At 39.7% G+C, this 23,503-nt stretch overlaps 1 long non-coding RNA gene across 1 annotated transcript; it reads right to left on the bottom strand.

Annotated features, from left to right (window-relative positions):
- Positions 1-5,233: 5,233 nt before the first annotated feature.
- LOC115412592 (uncharacterized) lies at positions 5,234-23,503 on the bottom strand. Its single transcript, XR_003934354.1, has 4 exons — positions 23,326-23,503; positions 22,487-22,491; positions 21,184-21,192; positions 5,234-5,246 (listed from the first exon to the last, which is right to left on the bottom strand). It is a non-coding gene; the product is annotated as an uncharacterized LOC115412592 (long non-coding RNA).

Consider the following 23,503-nt stretch of genomic DNA (forward strand, 5'->3'; position numbering starts at 1 on the left):
AAAAAAAAAGATGCGAGTTTTTACTTTTATCCAGGCCTCCTGTATCACTCCTCAACTGAATCTGTCCGTAAATGTGAGCTTCAAGGAGCCTCCTCCAAATCAGAATGCCATCCATATCAGTAAATCTGTAGCTCAGGATATAGAACAGACTGGCCGATAACCATTAAAAGACAAAGTCAAATCCACTTGCCTACTTATGTTGGAAATAAAGTCTATCTTCATCTATATCTATGACACGTTTACATTCTGTCAAAGCGTCACTGTAAATATCAACACTGAGAAAGGACAACAAAGGCTACAGACTTTATGCAGAGTTGGTTCTGTAACGTTAAAAGAGGGAACTCCTAACCTCAATGATTTGTGAAAAGGAATCAGACACCTTTGACATTTGTTTTAATAAAGAAATATACATAAATAACTGAATCCATCCTCCTCTTACAAGTTAAGAGTAAGTTACCAATAATTAAATGCAACAGGTTCAAGTTTTCATTCATTCCACGTGCACTTTTAATTACTTACACTGAATTTACCATGAATTTCTTTTAGCTGCTCTTTATCTTATCCCAACGGTGACTGATCCACTGCTTTGTTTTTATAACCTCAAGTGTGCACTATATCACTACAAGTTTGTATTAAACATGACATCTTGGTCATTCAGCACTGTAAAGACTCGTGACAAACCATACAGAAGCAATTTCAGCATCAAAATGTACGATTCATTTCACGATGTGATTAAAAAACTACTGTAAAAAAAGGTGTTATTAAAAGTCTTGTGTCATATATGTGCAAATATTTTGAACAGTAATGGGGCGCTGTTCATTGTTTCATTTTATTATTTTATATACACTGCAACTGAATGAATGCATTTAATGGTCTTATGTGGTTAAGTTGCAGAATAGATGAATTAATAAAAAAAGATAGGCTGCATGGTTATAAAGGAATTACATCCATATAAGGATCAGATCAGGACAAAGTGAACATCAACATGAAAAAGTAAATTTGCACACATCATTTATCAAGTGGGCTCATTTTTTAGCTAAAGATCTCTATTTTATGGAACTGTTATCCATTATAAAATACCACTTGTAGAACAAAGTTACAACTGATTTTACTGATTGTACTTTTGACACCATAGCCCGAATTTGACGCTAAAAGTTATGTCTAAAAAATTGGAAAATTTATTCAATCTGTTGATTATATAGATGATTGTTAAGTTAAAGTATTAGATTATCATTATTTTGTGAATATTATTGATATTTATGAGTTTGAACATTTGTGAGTAGCTTAAAAGGCCCTGTCCACATGTTACCACAAAAATACCAATTTTTAATTTTCAACTTACTTATAATTCAGATATTTGAGTGAAACTTTCAGAAAGTAATGACCTTTTGATACATTTTAGTTGACAACAACAGTAGTCGTCCACGTGTTACTATGGCAGCCTGTCCACAAATTACCACATTCTCATGTCAATAAAACAGACTTAAATATTTTACTCCAAAATGTATTTTCAGCATAGTTGAACATAATATTAAAAGGTTTTGTCCTACTTCATCAATTTCTGTTGTGAACCGTATGTTTTGAATGTTTCCTTGAAGCTTAAAAAATGTATGTTCATTTCAAGTCCACACATTACTGAGCAGTAATTTGACATTTTTCACCTAAAGATTTTATCTCCCCAAATTTTGTTATATGTAATGTTAAAGTGCTTACAAATACCTAGTCAAATATGTATAATACTAGCATATAAGCTAGTCTGCTTACATGACAGATTGTTGAACATCAAATGTGCCCATGTGTTACCGCTTGATCGGACCCATATATGTTCTTTTCATACAATCAAACAGCCTCCGCCAAGATACGTGCTCTAAACTCAAGATCATTAACATGAAACCATTAATAATAATCAGCCTTTAAATATATACTTATCTGACTTTTCAGCATGTCTGCTAGGTATAAAACATTTGTTGGAAAGCAATCAAACGTAATATGTTATCTTACCTTGCTAAAGTAATTATAGTACATTATATTACAGGGGACCTATTTCATCTAAACTTCAGACATCACAATGAATCTTCCATATGAGGGGCCGTATGGGACATTATTCAGAATTACCATTCACACACGCATATGAAATGCATTCATGTACATGTGAAAACACACACACAATCATATGAAATGCACTCACACACACATGTGAAAATGCAAATGCACACACATGCATATGAAATGCATTCACACATACATGTGAGAATGCACACACACACACATATGAAATGCATTCACACATACATGTGAGAATGCACACACACACACACACACACACACACATATGAAATGCATTCACACATACATGCGAGAATGCACACACACACAAATATAAAATACATAATTTGTTCATTTCTGCACAGACACTGACAGCTCTGGCAAATAGGTCTACAGACGGTCAGCAACCGACTACTTGGACACAGTCGGTCAGACCCGTAGACAACCACCTAACAAGGCTTTTTCCCTCACGTCCAGCTGGTAACTGCTTCGGAGCTCCCCGGGGATCTCCTACCTTCATCTGCAGATATGCCTGGATGTTGCTAGGCGGTTGTCTACGGGTCCAACCGACTGTGTCGTAGAAGTCGGTTGCTGGACTTCCGAGTCCAATCGTGGAATATTCAAAACGTTGTATAATGGTGCAGTGCTGTGTCCCATGTTGCAACAACAGAAATGATGTACAGTACATAAAATACTCCAATTTCCGCTTTCTTCCGACGAAAAGGAGAAGATCACTGAAGTTGGATCTTAAATGATGAATACAGCTTAGTGTAGGCTAGCATCAGTAGCTAATGTTAGCTACTAGTACTAGCGCTAAACGTTAGCTTATATAATGTTACCTGTTTATATGCAACTTTAAAGCAAAATTATGTGTGTGTCGGTTATGTTGTCAACTCACCACATGGTACTTATTCTAATATAGCTAATTAAACACCAACGTTACCCGGGTACAGTAACATTGGCTTTATTGAAAATGCCAACACCCTTAAGTCTGCTAGCTACTTGCTCTCACTTCAGCCTCGTAGCTCCTCTTTTTCATTGACACCTGAAGTTTCCCCATCAGACTTCCACCAGGCATTAAACTAACTCTTATAATTGAGTTATAAGAGCTAGTTTAAGTGATTAGCATTAGTGAGATCGAGTTGCTAGCAAACTTAAGGGTGTTAGCAATAAAGCTACATTAGCATTTACTTAGCTATATTAGAATATGTACCATATGGTTAGTTGACAACGTAACCGACAACACACCCACAATTTTGCTTTAAAATTATATATAGACAGGTAACATTACATAAGCTAATGTTTAGCACTAGTACCAGCAGCGAACGTTAGCTACTGACGCTAGCCCACATTACGCTGTATTGTTCATTATTTGAGATCCAACTTACTGTAACAACTTCAGTCATCTACTCCTCTTTTTGTTGGAGGAAAGCGGCATTTCATATATGTATGTGTGCATTTTCACATGTGTGCGTGAATGCATTTCATATGCGTGTGTGAATAGTGAATAATCTGAATAATTCTGAATAATGTCCTATACAGCCCCTCATACTTCCAACAGCTATTTATGTTATTTTACATGTTTGACACATTGCAATAATTATCAGCCTTCAACAATACACTCATGACGTATTTTATCCAACTAGGCCCATCATCTGCCAGAACAGACGTAATGTTAACTTTATTTATTTGTACTTGTTTTGACACTGTGACGCCTGTCGTTTTTCTGAGCGCCATGTGCTGGTTGCCCAAGGTGACAGGAAGCAGTGTAGTTAATTAAAGAGTGGACAGCACTCCAGACTGCACTCACACACTCCTGGTATTGTCATAAGCACCACTTTTACTACACAACCCCTCAAGAGTCATTTACCTCTGTTTCTTGGAACATGGAGGGCCTGGCTTTGCCCTCCTGGATCCTGAAGCACACTTTCGAGTTCCTCACGGACATGTGCATGCATGGACACACACACACACACACACACACACACACAAGTCCGTAGCAGCCATTTCTGCATAGACTCATCCAGATAGCTAACAGATAACACTTTCAATTCGGTTTGATGTTATCGTTTTTTTCCTTTCTCAAAGAAATATGAACCTGTCACATGGGGCGTCGTACAGATTTGTTACATACTATTACAGCAGATAAATCCAACAATAGGGGCCAAGGCCTTGCGCCCTCTGCATGCAAAGTTAGCAGGTCTGCAGGGCTAATCAGTAGGGGATCACATCTGGCCTGACAGCAGCTGCATCACTGTTTAGAAGAGCTGCCAGCGTGAGAAACACACAGGTCGATTTTCTTTTCTCCCTGGACAGAGTGAGTGTTTTTCTCATTCATTTCTTCTTTCTCGGCTCTTTTCTTTGAGCTAGCCAATTAACCTGGGAGCAGTGCACTAATGAGTTCCCTCTGGTGGCTCTGCAGCACTCAATGGAAGAGAGGGAAAAGAAGGGTGAGTGAGGAGGAGGAAGAAGAGAAAGGTCAGGGAGGGATAGCACAGGGCTGCAAAGGGGGAGTAAGGTGCAGTCATGGCAAAAGTAGGGCTAAGAGATGAAAAAGAGTGTTGAAAAAAGGGCGTAAGAGGGCTCATAAAGGGGGTATGGGGGGGAAAGAGGGGTGAGAACATGAGGTTTCAGGGTGAGGGAATATGGGACAGGTTGATGCAGGAGGAGAGGGGCCAGCACACTATCCAGTTGGCCACTACGGGCCTATCACCAAGACATTGTCAGCCAGACAATGGGCTTATCAACCTCCTTTTCACACCAGTCTGATTAACTGGGAGGAATGGGAGGAAGAGGAGGGGAAGAATAAGGGTACGTCCTTGTACCAGCTCAGTAAATGTCAGGGAATGGGCCAGACACTGGGACCAGCCTCAGGGACTGAGCATACATCACTGAGAAAATGGGGACAGTTAAAAACCTGATGTAAAAACCACATCCGTCCACGCCACATGTGTGTTCGCACTGTCTTAGCAATGAAGGGAGGTTCTGTCACAATAAATCTGCAACCTTTGTAAATGTATCTCAGTAACCAGATTAGCGAGCCAGTGATAAGCACCTTTAAGCACCATTAGCTAAATCTGTGTGTGTCATCAGTCACTGAAACACCATAAAGCACAGTAAGATGCATTGCCAATTCTTGTTAGACTGTGTACAGCTTTAGTCCAGGTGGAAATGGAAACCACCTTTCTGTCAGTTGTGCACTAAATAGGTTTGCAATGTTATCATTTTCATTGTCACTTAATCAGTTGATGTATTTCTCGATTAACTGTTTAGTTATTTGGTCTATAAAATGTCTGACAATTGAGAAAGTCAACCAATGTCCATGTCCTTAAAGAGCTTGTTTGGTCCATGCAAAGATTTTCAGTTTTTTTTTTTGTTTTTTGTTTTTAAATCACTGATGAGTAAAGATAGTAGAAATGATTAACACTTTAGGAGCTGGAAACAGAGAATTTAGACGTTTTCTAAATTAGTTCAGACCAATTCAATAATCAGAATATTTCCAGAAAGTCTCTTCTCTCATTTCTAAACCTGATACAACTTGATCAAGCAAATTAAATGACACTGCACAAATATTACATTAGAGCTATTACACAGTAAATAAAAGCAGATGATTTTATTATTGTGAATTTTCAGCTCCAGGGAAATAAAAAGGTCATTAACAACTTTGTCAAATGGTGTGAGGAGCCATATCTTAAATTAAATGTCCCTAAAACTAAAGCGATTTCTCCAGAACTGTCAACAGATCTATTAAAAGGTCAAGCAGTAAAATGAATGCAACTCACAAAAGACCTGAGACAAGTATTGACTTACAATTTTGAAGCAAATTTTGAGGCTAATTATTTACTTGAAAGTACCATGATGTCCATATTTTATCACACTTTTATTGAATCTGTTTTCTCTTTTAGTTTGATGTCACCGTTTTGAAACCTATTTTTAAACTCAACAGATTGTCAAAGTGTGTGACTGTTAAATGTTCCTGTTTACACAATAGTTTCAGCAGATAACCAGCTTAACATTTAAAATCACTTTCCATGGCAAATTTTGGGTTCCTCTCTCTGGATGGTGGTTTTCAGTTCCAAAATGACCAAAAAAATGCCATAAAAATAATTTTGTTCCAGCAGCCATTGCTCAGATGAATAAGTTGCAGACACACAATAAAGATAGTGGTTAAATTGATTTCTTCTCGCTTTCACTGTCGCTCTTTAAGAACTGATTTTACTCAAGCCTTAAACATTTTAATATATCTTCTTTTTTAATTTAAACCAGTTTTACCAATGAGAGGAAGTAGCCTGAAGCTGAACCTAGAAGAGAAATACTTCTACAAATTTATTAGTTTAGTACATTTTATTAAGCAGTATTTTTATGTGGCTTCATATTAAGAACAACTATCGGAATAGCATCTGCAAGTCTGAGTGACTTGTAGCTACCAACACATATTTTATCAAAGTGGCCTTGCCCAGAAGGCACAGTTTTCAATCCTGACAAGCAAATGGACCAACAAATGACTAAGAACAGGCGTAAACAAAATTGTTTGTGTCATTGTTCAATTAGTCTCCCATATTGATCCCTGTTTGTTTGTTTACTTGCTTACTGGAACCCATTTGTATGGCCTTGACAGCCATCTGTCACACAGAGACACAGTGAGAGGAGGGAGGCAGGAGGTGACAGAGCAGGGAGGAGAGTGATTTACAATGTGTGCGCTGAGATAAAGATGAATGGAAAAACTTCCAATCGGTTACAAGTGGACCCCAAATATAAAGGCAGAATGAGGATGAGATCCTTTGTGATACTGAGCTTAAAATGTTAAGCTTTTTTTGGAAATATATTCCTAACCCAACAAAACTGTAAAAGCTCACATTCTTACTGCTCAATAAGAGCAATTTAAAGGGGAGTGTTATAAAAAATGCTGGGAGCAACAAGTGGTTGTACTCTTCTTGCTATTCATTTTCCTTCCATTTTTTTTTTTTTTTTTCAGAAGAAAGGATGCAGTAATTAGAGGGTAGACCAGGTGGAAGTACACAACTCAAGAGCCCGGCACTAGCTCACCCTCTCCTCCACAGGAAGATGGGAAGAGGGAAATGTGGAGGAGGGTAGAAGAGGGTGAGTATGACTGGAGAGGAGAAAGTGGCAGAAGAATACTTCTAGGTAAAAATGGGGAGGGGGTGGGGGGCAGCAGCCGGGCTTGGGAGCATATTGGGTCAAAGAAAATAAAACGTGTCATTTAGCCAAAGAAAGAAGATGAGAGCAGTGTGCACGACGAGGGGGGCTGGAGCTGGGATGGCTGGGCGAGGTGAAGGGGAGGTGGAGGCGAGGTTAGCTGTTAAATAAGGTGGGGGTCATAAGAGAGGGGGTGGATGCCCACCGTGATACAAATGAGGTCTGCAGGCAGGGGGGCCACCCACAGTACAACTTGGCCAACAAAGCTGCTTCTGTCTTGGCCTCCCTCCTCCACAGACCTCCTTGAGTGGGCAGGATTCCATTAGCAAGCTGCAGAACCTGGGGTCTATTCAGCGGCCCGTCCAGGCCACAGTCTGTGTGTCTGCGGCCACATAGACACACATACACATGCACACAATGACCCACACGTGCTCACTGAGCACACATGCACTCATTCACAGTCAGTCACTCACACACATACACAACACTGCTAATTAATCCTCAGATTACCCAGCCAATTATTACCACACTTGTACTAATTAGAAATTATTTAAAGCATTTCCCAATTAGGGTTTACATGCTCAGTTGGGCAGGAGTCTGCCTCAATAAACTGACTGGTTTTATAACGGGAAAAATGACAGCCTCATTCATATACACACGCATGTGCACACACACGTATACGCACATTTCTGGATCCGACTGTGGTAATCAGGCTGTCTCAACGAGACCCCCAGTTAGGACGAAGGGGGATGAAGACAGACAAGAGGAAGAAAAAGAAATAAAACAACAAAAGACATGCTCCTTCAGTGCAGCAGCAATACTGTAGGTCGCTCTTGTTAGGGCTGGGGACAGTGATTAGGAGAGGCCACAATGAGACCTGCCAGGAAACACATGCCAATTAGGTTACCAGGAGAACCGCAGGCCTTCATTGCTATGGGAAACCCACTAGTCTCTGCACCACACGGCCCCACATAGACACACAAGCACAAAAACACACACACGTTTGAGCCAAATAGCACTGCAAGGACACTCATTGACATAATGCATTCCCTAGGCCCTTACTCTAACCTTAACCATCACAACTGAACATCTAATCCTAATTCTAAACCTGACCATAAAACCAATGATGATGCTTCCAAAGGTGGAGGCTGCCCCAAAACAACCTTACTCTGTGTAGTGATCGGTAGTGGTGGCTGCTGAAATAATTTTTTGTTGGGGTGCAGTTTGCAAGTCAGTTTTTAGCTGCTCTATAACCACATATCACCACCAGGATACACCAAAGTACATGCACTGCTATTTTAAAATATTTAAATAAAAATACACAGTATGTGTTTTCAGTCATGTATTTTTTTATATATATATATAAATTTCATCCATCTATCCTTCAAACATGCACATTTTTCCATGACTCTATTGTTAAAGTCAGGCGTGTCCCTGACAAATGTCTTTTCCACTGATAGTATGGAGAATGCATTTAGACCAGCGGTGAAGGTAGTGCAAGTGGATCGCATGGCATTGAAAAAATAGAAAAATCAACAACAGGGTTAAAAACATATCACAGATACCACTATTACCGGGAATCGATCCTGCGCCTCCCTGCATCACTGAGCTAACCAGCCGTTTACTCATAGCTCAGTAGTATTACTTACGGACCTATTCCATTTCTGAGGAAGGTCTTGATTCTTTTCGGGATGTGATGTTTACTCCTGTGGGCGGTGATTGGGCACAATTTTTAGCATTCTGAGGCTCTCCTATCTCTTGTATTGGAGAGGGTCCATTGCGCACGTGCCATTTATAACGAGAGTCTATGGAGTTCTCAGGCAGCGCCCCAAACAGGAAACACGTGACTTGACTGCTCATTAAATGACCAAAACCATTTTAAAACTACACTTGAATGCAGATTATACATAGTACTCAATGGCTGGATCATGTATAGCTTGTTTATTTAAAGATTAATGTTTTTGTAAAATTATTTTAGGTGATTCTCATCGTCTTCTTCACATGAGACAGGTGGGGCGGAGTGAGCCACCACTGGTGATTGGCAAAATAAATGTAAGACTTTACACCAAGTCAGAAACGATAATTTCACAGTCATATGAACAATAAGACATAAAAGTCATGAGTTCACAGATTGTACAGGTATTTGTTCATAGACCTGCATTGTATAAGCATAAGCACATGTGAAGAGCAAATGTCCGGACTGTTTAGAGTGGAAGTACATTGCTGTAAAAAAAAAAAAAAAAAAAAATCACACTTTAGTTTGAGGCCTATGAAAGCAAGTCATAAAATATTAATTTGGTTATATTTTCAACATTCCAAACCTTTTACAGAAAATCTTCTTGAACAAGCCACTGGCATGCTGGCTGCTTTTTTAACAGCATGAAACACACAGAGTTAATGTTCATGAATCAATCATCAACCACTTGATGAGAAGATTCTAGGTAGTGAGTCAAACTTAAATCAGAAATTTTAGTACTCACATGCAGTTTAGATCCTTAATTAAGTGGGTAAAAAGTATTTGAGAATAACAACAACAATAGTAACACCGTATGTCTAAATAGTGTGTGTAATCCATATGCAGATTTCAGTGCCTCTTCCTGAGGTTTCTTCCAGTTTTCCTTTGTTTCTTAAAACAAAGAGATTCAAAGAAGTTCAAAAGACAAGGGATGTTGTACACTGGTGCCCATAAATTTGGAATAAAATATTTTAGCCTCTTGTCGTAAAATGATTGTGACAATGTCATTTATTCTTGATAGATAGAGTGTAACTAAGACTCAGTATGTAGTCATTGTACTGGGTCAAAGGTGATTCTCGATGTGTGTAAATAGGAATAAAAATAGAAGTGTGTCTGAAAACAACATTATTCCACCTTTATGGGCAACAGTGTACATTGTAAAGCCCCTTGAGGCTTGTGATTTAACACTGACTTACTAAAAGTTGTATTTATAAAGAAAACTGTGTAACTTTCAGTGTGTAATATTTCAAAGAATCTAGCAGTGAAAGGGTCAGATTGTAACTGTCTGAATTCCCAAAGCTGACCACAATAAATACAGAAGGTTGTGTTTACCATGGCTGTTCTAGGCTTTTTGGTAAAAGGAAATAATAACATTGGTCCATAACATAACGGGCATGTTAAGGCATCCGGCATAAATGGAAAAAAATGAAGGAAGCTAGGAAAGTAAACACGAAGGAGACCCACTAGATGCAAATGGATCATTCTTGAGGGTAATGACAACATAATTTTCATTTTAAGGAAATTAATGCAAATGATAATGAATATCCATTTCATTTCTGCAATTGGTCCTTCTAATTCATCCTAAATTTTTACAAAGACACATTAATTCCCACAGTTGGGGTAAAAATGCACACACAAGTGAAACTGAACCTTCCTCCACCACCTTTTCCACTCCTTTGATAGCATTACAACAAGGGGAAACCATGAACAAAGATAAGGTAGAAAGAAAAAAAGACTCTTGAGTGCAACAGACAAAAAGACTAAGGCAAGGCAAGAGAGTTAAAGGTTAAGGCAAAGGCTAGAGCTAAAGCACAAGTTAACCGTGGAGATCAAAAGTTGGTTGCTAAGGTGGATGAACTTTAAAAATCTTGCAGCAGTCTGATGTTAACAGAAACACTGATGGATGGAGAGGAAACAAGAGAAGAAAACAGAGAAAGCTGTGGTCGGATAACAGGGGAGGGACTCCAGGGAGAATTATTAGTGGAGAGAATTACAGGCTCATCCATGGGTGACATGTAAGCCTCAGCGACGCACTCAAATGTTTACAACGCTGATATTTGCTGAACTGCGATGTTATCAGGCCTCAATGTAATACTCAAGCTTTTGTTCTGATTTGCACGGCAACACTCACCATGTCTACAGATGCAATAACCAAGAGAACAGATAGCAGCGGCACAATGTTGCCAGCAATGTTGTCCTGAGAAGCTGTGACATGACCCAGGCAGAACAGAGGGAAGGCTCACTCTGGAATATTTGAGCTGATGTGATGGCTGAGATGTTGATTAATGTGCACGGTCCCTGTTATTAAATAAACAGGGTGAATACACAAAATATATTGAATAAATTAAAGCGTGAACCGATCTCCTCTGCAACATCCAGCTCATTAGAATGCATGAGGAAACGATGTTCTGATTGCAACAAGAGTCACTCATTAAGCCATGTTTGTCCCCTGCCAGAGCACCACTCCCTCCACACTACCCCCCTTCTGCCCCAAAACACTTACCCCTCATGCCTGCCACACACTCCACACCAAATCCCTCCCTTCTGCACACTCTCCTGTTAAAAGCTCCCTGACTTAACATCACCCCTTCCCAATGGACGTCACCAACAAACCACTAACCCTCTTTTCACCTCACCCCCTCTCCTCCCCACCGTGCATATCCCTCATTTTCCTCCACCTCCTCCTCCTTCTCTTTCTCCTCTGCTGGGATCTGTGTCATCATTTTAATTAATTTCTAATCAGGCGAGAGTAAACTAATCAGGGGAGGCGTTAAACAATGACAGCTCTGCCTGCTCAGCCTCACACTGGGGGCCGCCAGGCTGCTCTGCATGCCGAGAGGAGCCGCTCATTGATAAACAACTCAGCGTAGACCGGGCTATCTACGCCAATCTCCCCTCGCATATATGTTAATACGGTTTGCAATGCCGCGCATATTGTCCCATTTGTATTTGCATCTGCAGAATGGACTTATACGGAGCTGCTGATTTGTACAAGATTAAATAACCACTATTTGTCAAATGTAGCTCCAGTATGATCACTTTTATGTGCATTTTGTATGATGTAAAACCACAGGATTTGTGACTGAATAAAGATATCTGTTCATGTACATGTGATGGAAATGCATGTAAATGATCGGAATGGACAAATAAATAACCTAAACCTGCGTGAATGGTACAGTATGTATCTGCTTAGAATGGGTTGCACAAAGGCTGCAGTTATCTGTAGGCGGCCAGATCCCACCAAGGATGAGGCATTGTGAAACAACAGACAGAGGGAGGAAGAGGGAGAGGAAGGGAGAGAGAGGAGAGGGCGAGGAGAAAGAAAGAGAGCACTTTTAGGTAATATATTAACTGAGACAATGTAACAAGAGAGCGTTGATTAACCTCTTCCAGGCTTACCTTGTGCCTGTACTGTCCTAAACCAACATAAGTGAACCGTAATTGGCAAATTCTGACTATATGATTGCTTGACAATGAAACTGATGACAGATGATGACAAAAAATTAGTTAATGACCACCATCACACCGGTTGGCAAAGTGAAATTTTAAAACTGCATTTTAAAACTAACATCAATGTGTGATTGGCATCAGTGTGAGCCTGCAAACATCAGGTTACATCAGAAATGTGATGTTAAAAATTAGTAGTTATATGGTTAAAAATGGATTAAATCATGCGGTTATTTCAGTTACTTCAGCAACGAAAGGTAGTTGAAAACATTTATTTACTTTTCAAATGTTTTAAACTGGGCAATAAAGCTGGAAAAGTCATAAAAAAACATGCATTTAAAAAAGGTCCAGTGTGTGAAACATATGGAATATAATATTCATAATTGTGCTTTTCATGCCTTTGTAACCAAATGAAAATATGAAAAGTTGTTTTCGTTACTGTAGAATAAAGCATTAATATCTCCAGAGTCAGGTTGCAGTTCACCATGTACCTCTGAAATGACACTTTTCTTTTTACTTTTAAAATCACTAGCTATGTTTGCAGAGTTAATATCTGCTTAACAAAAAAAAAATCCCAGAATGGACAAAACAAACACTAAACAAAACAGATGAAGGACTTTTCCATTTTCATTTCATTGCTGGTCAGGGTCAGGGTGAAAACAGAGCACAAGATTCACCACCAGATTTGACCAAATACTACACACTCAACCTGTGAACCAACACACTGTGAAGTAATGATAGAAAACCTCTTCTGATTTTAGAAAGAAAATATTGTTGAATCTCCAGCACTGAAAGATGTTGTACAAAGACATGACCATTGCATGTGTGAACAGTCACTGACCGAATGATTAGTTTAAAATGTTGGAATCATGATGCCTCCTGTCATTCGTACCTGTAACAGCCTTTTGCCTTGACAGTCTGCTGTTTTTGTCTAGTTACTGAAAAGAATACATTTAGCTTCAACCTCTATATTCACTAACATTTGGATTACTTAAATTACAGATCTGTCTCTGTAACAGATTACAGTGATACTGTTATTTAATTACAGTAACTTCAGGTGAGATGACAGAGCTGAGTTGTAACTTCATTTGTCACCTCCTACCTATGCCTTGACATTCTCTCGACTGGTGCCCACCAACGTAAAGACTAGAGACCACTGGTGAAAGAAAAGCAAAAGGCAGAAACACACACTAATAACTAAAACACACATAAAACACAACATTTACAATGAAACCGTGTAAAGTCAACAGAGAATAAACTAAAGTACAAGTTTACACCAGATTCATTGTTGGAAAAGAAAAAGATATTTGAAAAGTACACAGATGAAATGTGTTTAAAATGACTTTTTTTTTTTAAATACCCCCCCAACACACACACACACACACACCTCCCCTCCTCCCTCCATCACCACCTCCTTTCTTGCCCTCTTTGCCAAGTATTAGATTCCCATGCCAACCGCTTCCCTGGGATAGAATAAGGATTGCGGAGGTGGGAAGCTGAAACCCTTCCATAACATGTCAAACAACGCTGGAATCCAAAACGCAAGAGGGAGAGAAAAAGGGTTAGAGGCAGATTTTCTATGGGGAGAAAGAAACTGTCACATCATCAGATTGGTTATTCTAAGTGGAGGGATGTGGGTATGGGGGCGGGGAGGGAGGGGCGGGGTGGCAGAGGCTTGGGCTGGCAGAATCTGGCAGCGATACACGATGGCGGTATTTCCACTAAAATAATCAGCCCCCAGGCAACGGAAGGGGGTGGGAGGTGGGGTGGGGGTAAAGGAAGAGAGACACAGGGAGGTTAGGGATTGTAGGGGTAGGAGAAGGCGACAGGGTGGGTGAGGGAGAGGGAGGATATAAGGGAGGGAAATAGCACGATGGAGAGAAAGAAAATCTGGGAAGCTAACCAAGGAAATCCTGCTTCTCAGATATGCAGCTGTGGAATTAAAATTGGTATAAAAACACGAGAACAAAAATATACTTCACACTTCAGAAGCCTATTGAAGGGAAGGGGGGGGGTGGGAGGGGAGAGATGTGCCACTCTATGCTGGCACTGATACCTCAGGCGCAAGGGGTAAACAGCTATTCTCCTCACTTCACTTCGTCTGGTACAGTGGTTGCGGGGTATGTGTGTGTTTTTTTCGAGGGGGTGGTGGTGGTGGTGGTGGTGGGGGGTGAGCTCGGTGCCTGCAGGGGTCTCATCAGGCTACAGGGTGAGCTCAGGAAGACAAGAGAGCCTCAAAGACCACAAGACGCAAAATGCCCCATGAAACAATTTCTACACCCTGCGTCCCCTCCAGCGCATCTCTACGAACAGCGAGGCATTGATTCATGATCAAACGACCGTGATCGTCACTCAAATTCAATAATAACAACCTTCACAATCAAAGAAGCTCTAAATATACTGTACCTCCACTTCAGGCCAGGATTAGGCCTTTCTGTGCGCACATCTGTGTTGATGTGCTGCATTACTGAACAAAGACTTATCAGAATCGGAAACAACCATGCAAACACACAGATAAACGACAAATCAATTAATTTTAAATGTGGAGGAATAAACTGTACAAACCAAAGTGCATAGAATTACAGAAATATGAATGGTTATTGTAGAGAAATTCCATACAGGAGGGCGAAATTCCATACAAAAGGTTCTAAAAAGATTTCCATTTACAAATAAGTTTCTATTTTAAGGACATTTTTGGAGTCTGTCTGAATTTTTGCTTGGTTTTAGTTAGTTCCACCTGAGGTTATGGATTTATTATTGAAGTTGGAAGGAAGCTATTGTTAATACAGCAGCTAAAAAGAATATATAGTTCTACTTTTTCCTTCACTAAATCCTTTTATTCCAACTCACGGAAATATTTCAACTCAATATGTTTCACCTTAGTTGTAGTTTCAGTACAACATAACAGCCCCTCTGTGCAATATATTCAAAGGAAGAGTGTGTGTGCATAACTTGCAAGGCATGCACTGTCACACACATGCAACTTAAACAGAATTTTGAAGTTGCATTTCACTCAACGAAACCACTCAGCAGCTTTATTTAAGATAGTAAAAGAAAAAACTAATTAATGACTGTGAGCTCTGAGGATCATGTTATCAAATCCAGCCTACTGGAGTGTGACGCCACTAAAATAATACAATCATCAAGCATAATGAGTGAGTTAAGAAGTTTCTCTTAATGCATGTATCCGAGTAAATGGTTGCAGCTGTGCATTGTGTTATTTCATCACTGCAGAGACTTGATCTTAATACAAATCTCTATGTAATACAGGCCTATTCATGCAGCCTGCCTTTCCCCTCTGGTTCAATTATCATCTCCTCTTTTGGAGAGATATTCAATTAAAAAGGCTCCTCCTTTGGTTTTATCAGAAAATACATTTGGCAATATATAAATAATTTCACAATCCTGTGTGCATGCAAGCCTGTGCATGCAAGTGGAAATGCTTAACTTTGCCAAAGACAAGAAAGTTGGGAAGCAATGCCAGTTTTAGTTAACAGGACAAATAACATTACTAATTGGAAGCGAAAAGTTATATTTTATATTTAATAATTTAAATTCATTTCAAAAGACCTTTGTAAAATTAAGACAGTCAGTGAATCAAAAAGAACTCTCCATTACCAGATAATTGTGGGTTATTGGAAATAGAATGAAAATTAAGTGGCCATAAAATCATGAGAAGAAAAGCAAAAGCAGATCTACCGTATTCAGCAAGCAGTGTTTTTGTTGAAATATTCTCTACTGAATTTGGCTGTTTTCATTTCATTTCTCTGACATTCTCTCTGTTTGACCATCCAAGTCCTCTCCTGAGACAGATGAGAGAAAGCAGAGTTCCAGAGAGAGCTATCAGGATTAGGATAATTAATATCATCTCATTTCACTGTGATCCTCTCTGCGGCCCACTGCACACACAAGGACAGGATAGAGCGAATATTGTGGCAAGAGTATCCAGTCGGCTGTCAATCTAGGCCCAAACCCCCACCCCCCCACGTACTCACACGCACCCTCCTCGGCGGCTAAATTGCAGTTTGAGAGACGACAGGGGAGAGGCAGTGGTGGCAGTGGTGGTGGGGGGCTGCTGGGCCCGAGGGACGCCATACAATGGAGCGTGCGGCTGACCAGCGTTCAGGTGAAATTGAATTGGAAATCTTCCACGGCTGGTTAGCATAACAAAGGGCCTCGTGGCTTTAGACAAAGGCTGCTTCTCTAATGCACAAAATCAATCTCTCTACGGGCTCGGTGCATTGTTCCCTCCCGCCATACAGGTGTTCCTTCAATGGTCCTTAATCAAAAGTGTCAAAACAAAGTTAAGAGTTATCTCTGCTCCTCTGCAGCTGCTTCTGCAGAGGAGAAAGAGGGAATGAGACCAGACATTCAGGATAGCAAACAGCTGAGTGAGTGTGTGTATATAAGATGCTGAATACATTTACCACATCTTTTGCTATGGTGTGCTGGTGCTGAAGTTGGGCCACAGTGGAGATCATCACAGGAATCTCATTTTTTCTATCCAAGTCTGGTTTGGATGCGAGCAAGTAGTGCAGTTATGGGAAAAGTGAACAAATACAGGAGGGAAAAGTTTGTCCAGATCAGTGTATTTCAAAAGGAAGAGAAGATAAGAGACTGGATGCAACAAATAAAAGGAAACATTTTGCTACATCTATTTTTTTAATTAATTTTTTTTTTAAACCAGAGCAGCTTTCCCATCACTTCTAATCTTCAATCTATGCGCTGAGGGCCTGATTGGTACCATTGGTAGTAGCTGCCTTTATCCCTGAAGGTCATTTAACAATAGGAAAACACAAGTACATCTCTTATAAGTACCCCCGCCTCCCTCATGTTCCACTATAACACTCAACTCAAACTCTCTATTTCTCTGTAGGCCGATAACCTTGACTAACTCGGGGTAGATTTGATGAAATAAGAGTTAAAACACTGAGCAGAGACCTCATCTCCTGGTTTTTCTTATTCGCTGGGTGTGTGGGTTAACTGATTCATCCACTAAGAGTTGGTAAATGTTGTCGGGCCTCCGCTGCTTCATGTACTCTTTTAAGATGATACATATACCTATGAGCTGTAAGTGTTTTATGTGATACATAGAGAAAAAATGTGAGATAGTCTTAAACCACCAGACTTCCTTCAATTTGTGATTTTGTGAGTTTGTTTTGCTTGAGGCTCCTTAAGCTATCAAGGATGCCATGAGAACGAACGGGCCATAAATGTCTCATGTAGCCACTTCTATATGGAGACAGAATGACTTTGATGGCTGTTTGTTTTGATAAGGTAGATTCTGTCACTGCTCTGTCTGTGGATTAGCACATAAATAATAACATAAATAATCTGTAGACTAATCCCATTGCCTAATAAGGAGCATCATAGACTCAACGCCTCCGCCAGACGACAACCCATCAGTACACCAATACCAATGCCCGTTTCCATACCAGTTAATAACGTTAGCTAAGCAGAGAAAATAAATCTGTGTAATACAATCGGAGAACTGATGTTTCATGATTTTGACATGAGGTCAGTGATATAGAATGAATCTAGATGTTACACTGAAAAACCAGCAGCTGTCTCTAGAGCTGACACACTGTATTCTGCAGTTATTCGGGAAAAGACAGCATTTCTAATCAACTGTTTTAATGGCTAATGAAAATGAATATTCTCTTGCTAATTTTTTTTTTTTCAAGTTTTATCCAGTGGCAGATATTCAGCCATGAAAACAGTGTCTTTTTGTCACTCCCTCACCTATCTTAATCTAAACCTGCTGATATCTGATTGTTGCAGCCTTTGATCTGACTGCAAACTACTGGCTGTGTATTCGCAACCTGCATTAAAAAAAGCAACATGAAAGTCATATTCTGAATGCACTGTATACATGAAAAAAAAAAGCTCCTAAAGCTGAGTAACAGAATATCAGCATAACACAACTTAAAGGGAAATGCTTTCTGAAACCATCTACGTCACATCTAGTGGAATACTTGAATATTAGTGAATATAGAAACATCGTGAGTGTTTTTTTTAAAGAGCTGGTTTAAGGTGGATATGGTCCAAATGCTCATCTCACTTCCAGTATCTCCAGGCAACCATCCACCGGCTCTTAGGTCAGTCTCTCAAAGCGGCTGCTGCTGCTGCTCTGGCCCCTGGGAGGACTCATGCAGACCAGTTGATTAAAAATCACTTAGTGGAGAATACAAACAAAGCTGTCAGCCTTTGCCCTTGGGATTAAAGTGAGGAAGGGGGGCTGAATGAACAATTACAAATGTATATGGAACTGAAAGAGAAGAGGCACAGCTGTTTGAGAAGTTGCTTCAAAGTAGGAAGAAACCCGGAGCAAAAAAAAAAAAAAGATTTCAGGCCCATCTTTTAAGCCTCTATCATTAAGCATATTCTTTTTAAAGACCCAAGCTTAACTAAAATTACATCTTATTTCTAATAAATTGGAATTATTCATCAGCCTCAAAGAGATTGAAGTGACTTTTTTTGATTAAAAATACAATCATGTGAACTTGGAGCAGACTTAAAACCCAAACTGCTGTTTGAAATGGGAACTTTTATGATCTAGATTCTGTCTCCGTGTTAGTTTTTTTCTTTTCTATCATACACTTTTCTGCTTTTAATTACTTGAGACTCTTACATACGAGCAGTGATTCAACTGCCTAATTATACTGTAACTTCCAGCAACCCTCTCAAGGATCAAGAGGTTCAAAAATGAATGAATGAAGTCTTGAAATGTTGCATTACTGCTGATCAACAATGTTTTATGCTCACAGCAACTTTAACCAAGAACTGTGATGTGCCTGTGCTGTTTATTTCATGACACATAATTGTGTATGTGTGTTCATGAAAGAAACAACACTGCAGAGCTTTTGTCATCATCTGTTAACAATGAATTTTTACACATCTTCAAGAAAAACCCACCCAAGGGTCAATGAGTGATAATGATCTAATGTCTTTTCAAAAGTGCCCCAGCTCAGATCAATAATAAAATTCACAATTTCCAAGGTGGAGTAGTTGAAAAACATGTGATTATGACCAATGTTGTTAAATGAAATTTTTATTAATTTTGTTCACCATCCAAGTAACAATAATACATAAATTTCTTTTGCGAATGTTGCATAAGCACATATCTAATAGAAAGCCCATTTCTCACATTAGATACTTCCTCAGAACATAAGCTCTAACCTTGTGTTTGTGCCAACAAATACAAAAGGACTGACAGCTAAAACAATTCAATGAACTGAATCAACAGTCGACAGTAAATTAATATACAGCTATTTAGATTGTTTGAAAAAATACACACACTATTTATATATATTATAAAATGGGTCTAGAATAGCTGGAAAAATCAAGCAATTTAAGAATGACAGTAGGAAAATACGGGATTTACTGACATATAACAAAAGGTAACAGGTAGACCAAATATTCAGACCAATCACTCGTTGCAAACAGTGTAAAAATTAAATAAAGATATCATTCACAGTTAAACACTATATATACATACGGATGAAAAAATAACTAAAAACTGAAGTTGCGTATGGAGGAGTGACTGGAGCCAATAGCTGACCTACATGTGTTGACACACGGTGAGTGTTCCTGTTCTGATCACACTGTGACACTCTTAAAAAGCCTGATCAATCTGCACATGTAAGCATGCAGACACACACAGACTAGGCATACCAATTCACATACATGTACACAACAGACACGCACACAAATAAGCATTACACATGCAAATACACACACACACAGCTGCCACTGACAAGGGTAGGGCCGCATGGCTCCAACGGTCCACTGCCCTTCATCACCAGATGGTAGTTCATACTGGCTCTCCTGACAAATGCACACAGACACACACTGCAAGTCCTTCTCACACCATTTATTAAATTCCTCTTTTTTATGCAAACTGTAACATGGTGCATAGAGGGAAGGTTTTCTGAAAAAAAAATTACAGCTAATATGTTTTGGGTTGTATGACTTCCTCCTTGTCCTTCAGCGACTACATCATCATCAGCAAGTTTTATCAACAAAAATAAAACAAATAAAAAATGGGTATATTCATTGATTTATAAGCAAACAAATAGCTTTTCCAAAGCCTGACTAAACTGCTTTAAAATCTAAAATCAAGAACTTAAATAAGTTGTGACATGAACTCCAGTCACTGGTGGGTCCATCTCCACCACCTCCTGGTAAAGAAGTTGCAGTCATTTACTGGCATATTATTTAGAGGTTTATATCTGTCTATGGACAGGTAACATTACTTTTGTACACATTTGTGGTTTTGCAGATATGTACGATGACATTTTTTGTTTTGACTGGGATGATCGATTGCAGATGCAAATCTGAACTATCACAGTTTGCTGACATTAACAGTAAAGTTACACGAGCCCCAAATGAAATGATTGATTTGTTGTACTCCACAGTAAGGACACACCACCCAGGAGTATCACACACAGACCTCTACAAACATTTTCAGCACACACGAGCAAGGTGAGAAGTGTCCCCACGGAAGAAACTTGAAAGAGAAGTTAAGAGTGAAATAAAAGAGAAAAAGTACAGACAAACAATGAAAGAGAGATAAGAGGCATATACATATATGAAGACCAAAAAGGAAACAATGAATATGGATTTCTCCCAGGGTGCTGGAACAAAGTCACCCCTCAGTACCCCCCAGGGCCTTTAAGGGTCAACTGAACTGTGAGGGACATTGATGTCCGGTATCATCACTGAGACAACGGCAGACACAACCTTGTTTTGTGATTTAAAGAATTATACATAGATTCACGTGCACACACACAGGTTACTCTCTGTCCCTGGGTTGTTGCGACCTTCTCTCCACTGTTATGAGTTTCCATCTTATTTTGCTGACCTGTATGTGGAATGGCTTGACAGAGGTGAGCACACAATCTCCTGACGCCTAAACACAGAGAATTGGATCACCCCTGTGCTGACCTCCTCTGAGCAGCGCCTTGCCTATCTGCACCCCATGCTGTTGAGGGGAGCGTTCAGGGCAGACGGTGACCCCTGCTTGGCCTCTGGGTTTGTGGCTCCTCTGCCTTTGCTGCCGAGCAACATGACAACCTATACAAGGCCCTGTCAAACGTTTGATTGACACATCCCCGCCCATCTCAACTAACATTCATACCCGTCTCGGCAAATTACCCCAAAACCCAGACAGACCATATCTTAGCAACCAATTTGCTCCCTTGTCATCTTCCATATGTTAGTAGCTCTCCAGGCAGTTCCCGAACTGGAGGACAAGCCCTCTAGAGGAGACCAGGGGTTTCAACAGGAGGTGCAGGGGCGGATGCTGGTAGTGGTGGAAAATTAAGGAAAAATCTTGCTGGCGTGGTCTTTCCCAGCATGACATTGCCTCCATCCATCATGCTCAAAGGCTAACTGAATGACTTGATGAGTATGAAAATGATGTGAATCATAAGCGTCTGCCTTCAAAGCCACCAGATCTCAATCCAGCTTAGCTCCTGGATTCCAACGGGAGCAGCTCTGTTGCATTATGGCAGTGAAGATGTGACCATTCTATGCAGCACTTGTGTTTCCATCAGATGCACCGTGGCGAGTGTCAGAAGAGTCTCAGAAATGGTGCAGCACTTCGCTTTGCTAAAAATACAAGTCTATTTCTGACAGATGCCATATCAAGGTGCATAAAGCAGATGAAATGGAAAGAAAATCAGACACAGAAAGGAACAGAACAGTGGATTGTATGAAATCACTATACTGACAATGAACCCGATGTCTAAATATACAGGGTGTCCATAATCTTTACAATTTAACAAATTTATTACAAAAAATGAATAGACGAATCTGCAAATTACAAAATGAAAAGTAGATATTGAAGTTTTTTTTGCCTCATTTAATACACCTCTATATGGACACCATTAGTAGCACAAAGCTCATTAAGATGGCACTTGACGTCTTGCCATGTTGGCTGTAGCATAGACTCAATGGTGTCAATGGCATCAGTGATCTTTAGCTTCAGGTCAGTGATGACCAATATTTTTGCTCAATACATGACATCTTTAACATAACCCCATAGAAAGAAATCCAGGGAAGTGATATCTGGTGAACAAGGTGTTCAGGGATTTGGACCATTCCTTCTAATCCACTGGTCTGAAAATGTTTAAAGGAGTGATATTTTGTTTTTTTAAATAGAATTATGCATTTTAAAACATTTCCCTGTGGTCTACAGGGTGGGGAAGAAAAATTTACAATGAACATTTAGTTGTTTTTTCTCAGCAGGCACTACGTCAATTGTTTTGAAACCAAACATATATTGATGTCATAATCATACCTAACACTATTATCCATACCTTTTCAGAAACTTTTGCCCATATGAGTAATCAGGAAAGCAAACGTCAAAGAGTGTGTGATTTGCTGAATGCACTCGTCACACCAAAGGAGATTTCAAAAATAGATGGAGTGTCCATAAAGACTGTTTATAATGTAAAGAAGAGAATGACTATGAGCAAAACTATTACGAGAAAGTCTGGAAGATACTATTAAAGAAGAATGGGAGAAGTTGGCACCCGAATATTTGAGGAACACTTGCGCAAGTTTCAGGAAGCGTGTGAAGGCAGTTATTGAGAAAGAAGGAGGACACATAGAATAAAAACATTTTCTATTATGTCAGTTTTCTTGTGGCAAATAAATTCTCATGACTTTCAATAAACTAATTGGTCATACACCGTCTTTCAGTCCCTGCCTCAAAATATTGTAAATTTTGCTCCCCCACCCTGTACATAAACTGTAAATGCTATGCTTGGGTCTGAATTCTTCATTAATTAAACTCCACAGGTCCATCTTCAACCCTATTTCTGAGTAATGACACCAGAAAGGTTGTTTTCAGTGCTGGCCCTTTAAATCTAAATGAGCCACTTGACGCCCCACCCCCTCCAAGTTGTTGACCATGCTCTTGTGTTCGTTAATACAACCAACAACTGAACATTTTAAGTAATCGGCTTGCAGTTTGGACATAATGTTCAGTATGGACTACCCCCGCTGCTGCTGACAATTATGTTGTACTCAGAGAAATGTTCGTCGGAAGTCTTGACCTTATATGTGCAAATGTCATGATGTAGCTCATTATAAAACATAACAATTTAAACA

The sequence above is a fragment of the Sphaeramia orbicularis genome, chromosome 21 (genome assembly GCF_902148855.1).
Source record: "Sphaeramia orbicularis chromosome 21, fSphaOr1.1, whole genome shotgun sequence".
Classification (NCBI taxonomy): Eukaryota; Metazoa; Chordata; class Actinopteri; order Kurtiformes; family Apogonidae; genus Sphaeramia; species Sphaeramia orbicularis.